The 12,797-nt window shown below is 43.0% G+C and overlaps 1 non-coding gene across 1 annotated transcript; it reads left to right on the forward strand.

Annotated features, from left to right (window-relative positions):
- The first annotated feature begins 12,330 nt into the window (after window positions 1-12,330).
- TRNAL-UAG (transfer RNA leucine (anticodon UAG)) lies at window positions 12,331-12,412 on the forward strand. Its single transcript has one exon. It is a non-coding gene; the product is annotated as a tRNA-Leu (tRNA).
- The last annotated feature ends 385 nt before the right edge of the window (window positions 12,413-12,797 follow it).

The raw sequence follows: 12,797 nt of genomic DNA on the forward strand, positions 1-12,797 counted from the left end.
AGGAGTGGCGCTCAGTATCTTCTCCTCACTAGTCACTGTGCTCAGTGCTGCTCAGCCTTCATGGCCATGCTGCCTATCACCAGCTTCCAATTCAAAACGAGAGGAAAACAGTGCTACAAATCTCCCCTAATTATAGTTCCCATGTCACAGATTTGGGATAGGAGTTGTTTATATTCTGGATTATAATACTACAGGCATGTTAAAGTGTCATTAAAAACTCTATCTCCACTAATATACACAATTTTTCTGTTAGAGATTTTACCCCAATTAAATTAAAGCGATGTGACTGGGTGAAAAAAATTGAGAGAAAATATATTTTTTTCATGTAATAAATTCAAACGAAATTCTCATTTTTCTTGATAAAAATAGATCATAAAGGTTGGAAAAATTACATCAATTCTGTCAGAAATTAAATGGTTTGTGGTTGGTTGTATGAAAGTAATTCGACCTAATAAATGTTAAAAAATAGTTTTACTCACCTGGGCCTTCTACCAGCCCCTTGCAGTCACCCCGTGCCCTCGCAGTCACTCACGAATCCTCCGGTCCCCCGCCACCAGCTACTTTCGTTTTGCCAACAGGCCTGGCCACGCGTCTTCTTTGCGTTCCCATCCCCAATAGCGTCCTGCGCAGGGCGCTATTGCAGACTGGAACGTGAATAAGAAGGTGCGTGGCCAGGCCTGTGCAGACGCAGTAAACCTGTCTGAGAAAATGAAACTAGCTAGCGGCAAGGGTTAGGAGGATCTGCGAGTGACTGCGAGGGCACGGGGCGGCTGCAGGGGGGCTGGTAGAAGCCCCAGGAGAGTAAAACTGATTTTTGTTCTCCGCAACTTAAGTATCCCTTAAAAAAGTTTTCAGTCTGGAATAAAGAAACTATTTGTCAAAGTAATCTTACCAAAAAGAAAAGTACCCCTCACAAATAGAGCCCAATATTATAAAAACGATCCAAATGCATATATCAAAGTATGAAAAAATCTTTATTACTCCACAATCACAAAACATTTAAAATCCATAAAATACCCCCATATGTCCTACAAAATGAGGACCGCCAGTCAAATTAATATATCAAATTCATAAATCACTATATGACCATAGCTAAACAGGTACTGACTATCCAGTGTTACAAAAAAAGTGCTCAGTGCCATAATATACGAAGAGAGTCTATCATCACAATATACTAATTAGAATTGTGGACTGTAGCACACACCCAGAAAACCGGGATATGTATCACAGACCACAACTTAACCAAAGTGTCACACCAACAAATCAATAAAGTGCATACAGCTTACCTTATTACATACAAAATGTGCAAAGCATTACAATAAAGTGCATCTTAATGTCAGTATCCTGAATAGGTGCTTACATATAAATAGATGATACTGGCATGGGGATTGCTGCTTGATAATATACCCTAATATACCCTAAAAATGGAGAACCATGAGTAGTATTATTGTAGTGCTCGTTGCATGGGTTACGTTTTTTGTAAATAAAATCTCTTTGATTTTTTATAGAGCATTGTTGATTATGGATCCTAATTTATTGAAATATACCCTAAAAATGGAGAACCATGAGTAGTATTATTGTAGTGCTCGTTGCATGGGTTAAACTATTTGTCAAAGTGACACATTAGATAGAATGTATTTCTTCATTGTAATAAATGTAGTGTTGTTGAATAAAATAAATTCGGAATAGCTATGTCAATGTAAGGTAAATTTTCTAAGGTTGTTTGCAGGGCTGTCTTTAGAAATTTCTGGGGCCCATACTGGGCAAAGGAACTGGGCCCCCCAACCGCACTTCCCGCCACCCCCCCGCCCAAACATTCCAGAAACAAAGAAACGCTTTGAGGGCCTGACTACACGAACACCTTCTGTCTGCTTTTCATGGTGGGTAATTACCGCGCTTGATCTGACCTGCGGTGTGCCTCCTTGATCACACTCCTGTGGACAGGAGCTCTTTGCACATACGCACTACATTAAGATTTAATGCTTCCAGAAACAAGAGCATGATCAAGGAGGTGCCTTACCAGTCCAGCGCATGTGCAGTAGTGCGCAGCTTAGCTAAGTTACACACTGTACTGGGCCAAAAAGCGAATCGAGGAAGGGGACCAGGAGGACAACAAAAGACCAAGAAGCCTACGGAGGCTGGAAGAAGCCCCAGGCAAGTAAAACAAAAAGAACACTATGTTTGACTGTCACTTGGGTATTCTTTAAAAGAAATTCCTAGGTGACACACGAAGGATACCCGAGATGAAATAATAAAAAAAAAGAAGTTAAGCTTTACTTGCATGGGGCTTCTTCCAGGCCCTAGAAGTCTATTAGTTCCAGCACTGCAGTTTGGCTGCCCTCCATGGTACCACTCTCCTGTCCATAACACCGCTGACCTAAGCTGGGTTGCTGGCTTCTGTGCCCTATTGCATTCACGCTGCTGTGGCTGGGAGCATTTTGTGCAGCAGCACCTTGGAGGGTGGCTGAACTGCAGCGCTGGAACTGATAGACTTCTAGGGGGTGGAAGAATCCCCAAGCAAGTAAAGCTGGACTTTTTATTTCACCTCGGATATACTTTAAATAAGCAGTGTCCATACTTGTGTCCATAACACTGGACATGGACTGCATCCTCCGCTCCCTTACCCACATGGCTCCATTCAGCTACAATTTGTACTGGACTAAGCCCAAACCCAAGTAAGAAGTCTTTGCCTCGCATTGCACAGTTCAGCCTCTCAATCACTACTGACAGCTGATGTGAGTGTGCGCATAATGCTCAGGAGGCTGCAGGGAGCGCAGCCACAGCGTTCTGTATAAACTGCTTATGTTCTTTACGCAAACGGCCCAAACTGCGGAAGCGCGACAGACTTCTTCCATTTCTAATGCCCCAACCCTCTAGCCCAGACCAAATTGCAGCTAAAAGGAGCCCTGGGTGGGGGGATGACAGAGGATGCTGTCTGCATCCAGAAAGCATTTTGGACAAAAGTATGGCTTAATTACAGTTACCAAGGATTTAAGCTAGAAGGAGTGAATATTATAACAACATAAGATTCTTGAAGAGAGGCTCTGCTAGTACTGTTCTAGCAATGAAAGAACAGGCTCTTAAAGAGGGGCTCTGGCAGCAGAAGGGTTCTGTGCAGCAGGGGCGTAACTAGACATCACTGGGCCCCCTGCGAAACTTTGGATGGGGGCCCCCCCTCGCTTTCTGCACAGGAAAACTGAGGACCAATGTGTTTTCCCCATGCAGATAAAAACACTTAGTCTTAAAGGAAATGTCAGGCAATCTATGCTACCCCCAGATCTACTTACCCGGGGCTTCCTCCAGCCCCTTGCAGCCGACAAGTACCTCGTCGCAGCTCTGCTCACAGTACATACATACACACACAGCCCTATTATTTTACTACATGAGAGCACATGCTATATGGAGGAACAATAATGTCATGCTGAACATAAGATATAGGGCTTCATTCACAAAGCCGTGATAACTCTTATCACGGTAGCGCTAGCGTTTTGCGCACTCTATAACACACATACGGCCGCGATTTTGCGCGAAATAGTTGCACACGCTATAACGCTAGCACGACCGTGATAAGAGTTATTACGGCTTTGTGAATCAAGCCCATAGTATTCACTGTAACATTGGCAAAACATTCAGAATGTCACTGATAGATACTGTTATAGGATCTTGGACTCAGTATGAGACAACAAGCTCTCAATGAGACAGTGACAGTCAGACATCAATCTTACCCACTCCACTGTATCTGTGATCAGACACCATAAGGTCACTAGCCTATGTGTGATTAGAATCTAGGAATCTCTTCTGAGGGAAGGTCTACAACTTTTTTTCAACCTATAACTCCTTTGTTTGTAATGTTGTACATGAAGTCATCATAACTTTGCTGCAGTGTGAGACAGATGTTTTTTTACAAACCCTAGGGAGCAGGGACAGTGTACAAATTCCAAAGTGTGTATGATTCCTTATCTTTGTGGTGGACACATGCAGTCAATATAACAATGGTATGAGAGCAGAATACGTTTTCTCTCTATGCCCTTAGTTGCCAGTCTCTCAAACTTTTCCCGCCACGGGGCCCCCTGTGGCTTCCAGCCCCTCCCTGCGGAGGCATCCCTTGCGGGGTGTATTGTTACCCCCCTACTGTGCAGGATCCTGAAGGGGGTCTTTACTAGAGGTTGCTATCACAGTACAGGCTCTTGAAGTATATGGTGACTGGGGTTAAGAGACATCATTCTATAATAAAGCACAGGATCTTGAACTGTAACAGTGAAGTGATAAAATAAGTACGGACCAGCAGAATCTCTGCTGTGTTTGGAAAGTATTCCAGAAGTGACAGACAGAATCCCACATGTAGACAAACGCAGGGGGAAAGCAGAGCCAGCCAGTCACTCTGCTGTCTGTTCTCTGGGTGTTGTGCTGTATAGAACCACAGCCTCCGATTGGAGCTGGGGGTAGGGCTTTGTAGTGTATACAACAGAAGACCCTGACACACACTTAGGATTTGTTCACATTTTTATCCCGCATTTTGCGATTTTGTGATTATTTTCCCCCTCCCATCGCTTACCTGCGCGCTACGATTTTGTGTATAGTGCTTTTCAAAGTGCTTTTGCAGAGTGATTCTATTTTTTCATTTCCTGACGCAAGTCAGAAAGTGAACTCTTTGACCTGGAAAAGAATAAATACAATGTATTTATTCTTAAAAGCACGAACACAATAGCCGCACAAAGGGATTTTGTGAGCGTTTTGCGTTTTTCCTATATATTCCATTGTAGCAAAAACGCCCTAAAAATTATACATGCAACACTTTGCTGAGCAGAAAGAAAATGAAACGCGCTGATATGAACTATCCCATAAGGATTCATTGTACTGGCGATTTTAGAGCGTTTTTTGTAACTTGCCGGCGCTCAAAAAACCCTGCAAAATGCCCTAGGTGTGAACGAGCCCTTTAGGACAGTCTACAAACCTTTGTATAATTTCTTATCAGTGGCTAAGCAGACTTAAAGCTCATACACACATCAGACCATAGTCTTTGGAAAATAAAAGATCACAGACCAATTTTACCCCCTTCCATGTAGTATGAGAGCCATACCTACACAGTCTATTCTATGGAGCTGAACTCCCCATCAGACAGAAATCTTTGCAAGATGCTGCACACAAAGGCCACATACACACATCAGACCATAATTTTTGGAAAATGAAAGATCACAGACCAATTTTACCCCCTTCCATGTAGTATGAGAGCCATACCTTCACAGTCTTTTCATGGAGCTGAACTCCCCATCAGACAGAAATCTTTGCAAGATGCTGCACACAAAGATGCTGTAGACATTCAAATGATCAATATCTGCAAAAGATCTGTTCCTGCAAAAGATCCGTTCCGGCAAAATGCATTCATAGTCTATGAGATCTGCAGATCATCATACACACCTTGTTTAACAGGCATTCATCTGCAGATCAGATCCACCAGGATGGATTTTCAGATCTGCAGATGATTGTCTGATCTGCAGATGAATGTCAGTTAAACAAGGTGTGTATGATGATCTGCAGATCTCATAGACTATGAATGCAATTTGCAGGAATGGATCTTTGGCAGGAACAGATCTTTTGCAGATACTGATCTTTTGTGTCTGTACAGCATCTGTGTGTGCAGCATCTTGCAAAGATTTTTTTCTGATGGGGAGTTCAGCTCCATAGAAAAGACTGTGAAGGTATTGCTCTCATACTACATGGAAGGTGGTAAGATTGGTCTGTGATCTTTCATTTTCCAAAGAGTATAGTCTGATGTGTGTATGAGCCCTTAGGCTGCATTTCCACTTGTGTGGTGCAAATCGCCGCGGTAAAAATTCGCATGCGGATGCGAATTTCGCATGCGGGTCCATGCGAATTTTCATGTGAATTCGCATGGATGACGATGCATGCGAATTTAACCATTGCAGTGCTGGTGTGCTTTTCCATTGTTTCTATGCAAATTCGTATGAAAATTCGCATGAAAATTTGCATACTCAAACCGCATGCGAATTTCCTATTAAATACATTGTATGCGATTCGCATAGCGGTATGCGGTATGCGAATTCTGATACTGTACAGAAAAACCTGATAAGTGGAAACAGTCCCATTCACTTGTATTGCTATGCGAATTTGCATGCGGAAAACGCATGCGAATTCGCGATAGTGGAAATGGGCCCTTAGTCATTAGAACAATTGTGCAGAGAGCTTTTCTCTCTGCACCCTTAGACCTCATTCACACCTAAAATCAAAAACGCAAGCATTTTGCGTTTTTGTGTGCGCCCCCCAGCGCTCCACTGCATGCTGCGTTTCTGGTAAAAGCGCTTTTCTAAGCACTTTTCCAGAGCGGTTTTGTAATTAACTCCCTGATGCAGGTCAGGAAGTGAATGCTTTGACCCGGAGAAGAATAAATACAATGTATTTAGTCTTAAAAATGCGAACAGAATCGCTGCACAAAGCGATTTTGTGAGCGTTTGCGTTTATCATATACATACCATTGAGGCAAAATTGCCCTAAAAATGTACAGGCACCGCTTTGCTGCACGCACAGCGCACGAACCGCGCTGATATGAACCTTCTCATAGAGATTCATTGCACAAGCGTTTTGTGAGCGATTTAAAAAAATCTCCTGCACTTGAAAAAATGCCAAAAACGCCCCAAGTGTGAAGGAGCCCTGAGTTGTCAGGTTCTCTGGACAGTGAAAATAAACTTTTTTTTCCTGGACCGCCAGAAGATTTATAGCCTTTCTAGATAGCTCTGCACTCCAGGGGGTGTCAGGAAGGTCTGCCTGACAGACAAAAACTAGTGGCGCTATTGAATGACATTCAGAATCTACATAATACCAGTAAGCATCACCCTCAGAATTTTCAGCTCTGGTCAAGTGTCTGATAAGTGCCTTCATGTGCTTCATGGTAGGACCCCCCTGGCAGGGCCCCTGCCCCCTAGGATCCCCTTTGCCCCACACACCAGTCCTCCCATTCATGATCTATCTGCGGCCCTGGCACCAGGTTTAGTATATATTTTTTCCCCTGGTTTTTGTCCTCTAAACCTAGGTTCGTCTTATGGTTAAGGCACCGTCTTATGGCACCGTCTTATAGTCCGAAAAATATAGTAGCTAACGTGTTTTTTTTTGTAGCTAACATAGTAGCTAACTTTTTTTTTTTACCGCCTTGAGAACACTTTATGGTAGCCATACAGGAGTCCACCAAAACACCTGATTTTCCCATTTCTTTTTTAGAACTATAATCAATCTAATAATAAAAAATTATCTAATGTATTTTCTATAATCTATAAAGTCTTACATTTTTGGAAAATTCTGATCGATTTTTAGAACAAATTGAATAGCATATGGTTTGATTTTTCATATGATACAATCAATAAAGAAAATTTTATTTAAAAAATCTGTACTGTGTATGGCCACCTTCAGAGAATGTTCCCAGTACAAAATGCAAAGGAAAAAGTGCAATGTTTTTTGCAATGTGTTTGATTATCAATTAAATTGAATGGAGTTGCACAAATGCACTAAAATTCAGTATGCAGTGTGTTTGCATGCGAAAAGAAAACACAATGCGAATAAATGTAATTAGATGCAATCATTAATTTATTTCAGCAAATGTCCCCTTTAGTTTATTACAGAGATAATGGCTTGATCATGAAGCTCATTTTAGCAAGTGTAAGAAAAAGTAACTAATAAAGCATTTGGTCTCAGTGTTCATGTGGTCTCTGCCAACATACAACATTCCTGGGATGACATCACTGCCCTTCCTTTCTGTCACTTGTGAATCACCTGAGACTTCCTTGGTTGAGTCATCAAGGATCTGGCATCTTCTACCAGAGTGAAAAGATGCCTTCACTATTTTTTCATATCAAATGCATCATAGCTCATACACAGTCTAACAACAGAATCACAGTAGCAAAGGGTTAAACTGCTCAGGCTGAACAGAGTTAGGGCTGGTGCACACCAAGAGCGCTTTAAAAACGACAGCGCTTTGAAAAGCACTTTACTAATGCAATTGAATGGGATGGATTTGTTTCCTAAACACAAACGCGGGTCCTGCAGCATTTCTGAGGCGATTCAGCCTCAATGTTAAGTATAGCAAAGTGGAAAATCGCTCTAAAAACCACTAGAATAGAGTGATTTTCCAATCATTTTTTTCTACAAAAGCTGTATACTTCCAGCTCTACTGTACAAACAATAAAAAATTGCTAGAGCAAAACGCTCCAAAAATCGCTAGGCATGACTAGTACAAAAAAAAACGCTAGGAATTACGATCCTGTTACAACCGCACCTATGGATAATGACGTGCTGTGATCACCCCTGGAGTCACAGGGAACCAATGTATCAGATGAGAAGATCCACACCGTCTAAAATCAAGATTTATTAAGCTCTTTAAAATACTGACAAATGCATAGAAGTCAGTGTGTGCTGGGTCACCATGATGCACGGCGTTTCGCATATAGTATCCTTCTTCCAGACAGTTCCAGTACACCCTAAATCCCCGCTATAAAACATGTCCTTAAATCCCCCATTGGAGGACCTGATGGAAGACTTCAGCATCTCTATCAGATTCGCATACATACATATTTATGACACTACTAAACCAATGGCATCACAGTACAGTATATGTTCACATCACGTATATGAAAACACATATGATCTTACATAATGGCCAGGAGAATATAGTCTAACCAGCTCTTCCATACAAAGCGCTACTGCGCACTCAATCTGGGTATTATAAATGCGTAAAAAAGACATAAAAAAACCAAAGGAATCACTGTGCACAAGCGCCTGTTAGAACACCGCGGGGTCAGCCAATCATACTTATGCCGACAACATCCGCTCAGCCAGTTGTATGAACTAATTCTCACCAGCCTATCCGCTTCAGGCCTACAACGTCCGCTCTATGACTGCGGCGCTTCACTTGCGCCGCCACCAATTAGACGCAAGCCTACAGCGTCGCCTTTAGGACTTCACTTACAGAGTTACGTGGCCCGCACCCCATGACCGCCATCTAATAAAAGAGAAAATCGCTAGAGACATGCCTAGAATCGCTTAGAAAAATAACTTCTAAAAATGCTGAGCGTTTGCGATTACGCTAGCGCCTTTAGGTGTGCACCAACCCTTAATTAGTTTTTAGCTCACAGCTCTTTCAAGCACCCCTGCTGACTGGCCATCTATCATTTTTTTCACAAATCCTAATAAGGCCTGGAACGCACCAGCAGTACGTTACTAAGCAGTTGTGATTTGAAAAGCTCTTGCTGATGTAATGCTATGGGAGTGATGTGATTTTATAAAATCCCCCATAGCATTGCATTAGCAAGAGCTTTTTCAAATCACTAGCGCTTAGAAAAAGCTGCTAGTGGTTTTGAGCCCTAATGCTGGGAATACACGTTAAGTTTTTACTTTAGATAGATGGGTTCGATAGATAAATTCCAACCCGTCGGATCTGGTCCATTCTACTTTCGTTTCGATTCCCCTCATTCAAGTGAATGTAAATTGATAAGAAAAGATAAGGAACTGAGAGGAGAATTGAGCAGTGAATCGAGAGTAGAATCTATCGAAAGCGACGGCAAAAACGAATGCAAAAACGCATCGTGTATTCCCGGCATAAAAGAGCTTTGTCCCAAGAACAGAGTCTGTAAAAAAACAATCTTCACACTTCTCCAGACTGGGTGGCTGCAAGGTTCACACCTCTAAGCTTCTGCTAGTTCAAAGAGATCCTTATCTGTGTTCTCCACACAGTTGCTTTTACAAGGGTCAGCAAATCCACAGTAACACTGAAAATTCATATTTTTTTCATTTTTCTTGCATTTCTAGCCACTAGGAATATGCTAACTGAACAATTTCTTAGAGAACCAGCTCCTGACTGCCTCACGCCAATCGACGGTGGGAGCATGGCTCGCTGGGGACTGGCGTCAAAGTGCAGTGGGCGGGATTAGCAGGGAACACTCACTCAAGTGTTCCCTGCCGATAAACAAAGCGGGGATCCGCCTGCCAGCCGCGATCGGAGCTGGCAGGCTGAAATGAAAAAAAAAAAAGATAAAATATATATGTGTACAGCGCTGCAATCTAGAAATGCGCTGTACAGAGGTCATCCCTGTCACTTAACTGTCCCTAGCAATAACTCACAATCTAATACCATACATAAGCTGATGCCTATGCATGTATAATGTAATGTATTTATCGCAGTCTAGGGACAAAAAACAAAAACTCTTTTTTTTTTTTAAATGATAATCTTTCATTTATAAAAAAAAAAAACACCTAAAGATTGCAGCAGCAATCAGAGCCCACCAAAAGATGGCTCCATTAGGGGGAAAAAGGAGGTAAAATTAATTTGTGTACCAATTTGTATGACTGCTCAATAAACAGTTAAAGCTGCATAGTGCTGAATTGAAAAAAAAAAACGGCCTGGTCACTAGGGGGGGTGTAAACCTCTGGTCCTCAAGAGGGTAAGGCCAATTTGACACACATTCTGGGGAGTTCTCGGGTGGATTGGACATCCAGACCCTGAGAAATGAAAGTTCTCAGTATTACATTTTTAATACTCATATTTCATATATGTGAATTCATAACGCCTTACTGAATCCTCTATAATAAAACTCTGATGTCTCTGTGTCCTATGTCCCTGTGTGTGTCCCACATGCGCGCGGCGGAAATGTGAGTGCGCGGCGGGCGCATGCGCAGTGACAGACCTAGCACGTTTTTAAACGGGCTTAGGTCCACTAGTGCAAATATATAATCCAATTATTGATATGACTTATGGGAATTGAGAAATCTGCATACCAGTTTCTGCCAGATTTTTTCCCCTGAATGGGAGGCTGCCCTCAGCTCCATTTGCAGGAAGGCTGGACTTCGCTTGTCACAACCACTCCCAGCTGCAGAGACAGGTATAACCCAGCCACCCACTCAGTCCTGGGTCCTTTATCATTTTTGTCGAATTTCATGTACCAACAGACCAGCAGGACACTGGCCAAAACACAATACTTTTGATTATTCAGCACAAAGACTTTATTGCTCATTGGAAACAGCCAAACCCTGTATTTTGAACTTTTCAGATGTTCTTCATCATTCTCTCTTTACTGTTTTTCTATCCATCCAATCCTGTTCAACTGCTAGATATTTTTAGGCAGTTCTAATGTATTTTGTTTTGTGTATAGTTTATATAATAAAACTAACAATTTAATCATTCCAGTTTTTGACCTTGTTACCTATTATTCTGACTCATGCTAGAACTCTCTGTCCTCAGAGTTGAGACAAGGTCCTCCAGCACCCAAGGCTGAGACACCAAAGTGTGCCCCTCCATTCCTCACACCCCAGCCGTCACACACACTGATTGCTATTAGAGCATACACAGGGTCGGACTGGGCCACAGTAGTACAGTTTTTTCCCTCGGTGGGCCCCACCTCCTGGTCTCTGGTGGGCCCCCCTCCTTGTCTGGCAGAGCTCCAATTGCTGCGTGCAGCACAAAAATTCTCTTCTCAGTGCTGTACTCACTGAGAGCAGTGGCGTAGCTAAGGAGCTGTAGGCCTCGATGCAAATTTTACAATGGGGCCCCCCCAAGCACTCTATACATAACAATTGATACAACACACCAAAACCTGCCAATGGCAACTACAGTGTCAGAGGTGCAAGAAAGGGATGGCAAATAGCTTGTTAATGATTATTACTGTTCAAAGTATCCATAGAAGTGATTATTATGAGCACAGGACCAATAGAGAGGTAATACTGTAGTTATGCGAGGGCCCTTCGGGGCCCCTTTGGCCCAAGGGCCCCGATGCGGTCACAACCTCTGCAAAGTAGGACATTACTTTATATTGAAGGAGGGGACTCTATGCAAAGTTTTGCTGGGCAGCAGTGTCTCTGAATTACAATGCTGCTAAGATCATGTACATTTGGCCCTGTCCATAATACATCATGACCATGCCCACCTTCCGGTGCATGGTCACGCCCTTTTTTCACTGCAATCATGGGATGTGTGGGCCCCAGGTTGAAATTTTTTTGGTGGGCCTCCAGTGTCCCAGTCCGACCCTGAGCATACATGTCAAACTCCGTCCCGCGGGCCAAATCTGGCCCTCAAAGCCACTAAATTTGGCCCAAGGTGGTTTCCATACTTTGCATTATGTTTGGCCCACTCAAGACTACAAGGGATGCTATATTGGATGTGAAGCCCTAGATCACCAGGGAAGCCATATGAGGGAGGTAGGGGGAAAGCACTAAACACTAGGGAATTGTATAGGGGAGGGTGGGAACCTCTAGACACCAAGGAACTGTTTAGGGGAGGAAGGGCCACAAGATACCAAGCAACTGTATAGGGGTTGGAGGAGGGCCATTTAAGGTAGTGTGGCCGAGTGGTCTAAGGCGGTGGATTTAGGCTCCAGTCTCTTTGGAGGCATGGGTTCAAATCCCACCACTGCCAGTCTACAACTTCGCTCTTGCGGCACAAGTCTCTTGTGGATCTACTGCGTCTCTTCATCAACAACAAGAAATCTCTAATTCTTCTCTTTGACTTCACTAGAGCTGCCCCTATCCTGTGGAACTGTCTCCCACTGCCCATCAGGCTTGCCTCTACCTTCAAAAAAGCACTAAAAACTAATAAGGAGGCCTACCTCAACTCAACACTGTCCTAACCCTCTCTGCCAAGAACTTCTTGATGCACTCCCTCCTTTCGTGTCACCAACCCCTCCCTCTAGATTGTAAGCCTTTGGCAGGGCCCTCTCCCCTTGTGTATCATACATGACTATGTGCACTTTACCCATAATTTGGGAACTTGTATTTCACCACTACCACTCCAGTGTATGATC

Source organism: Hyperolius riggenbachi, chromosome 12 (genome assembly GCF_040937935.1).
Source record: "Hyperolius riggenbachi isolate aHypRig1 chromosome 12, aHypRig1.pri, whole genome shotgun sequence".
Taxonomy (NCBI): Eukaryota; Metazoa; Chordata; class Amphibia; order Anura; family Hyperoliidae; genus Hyperolius; species Hyperolius riggenbachi.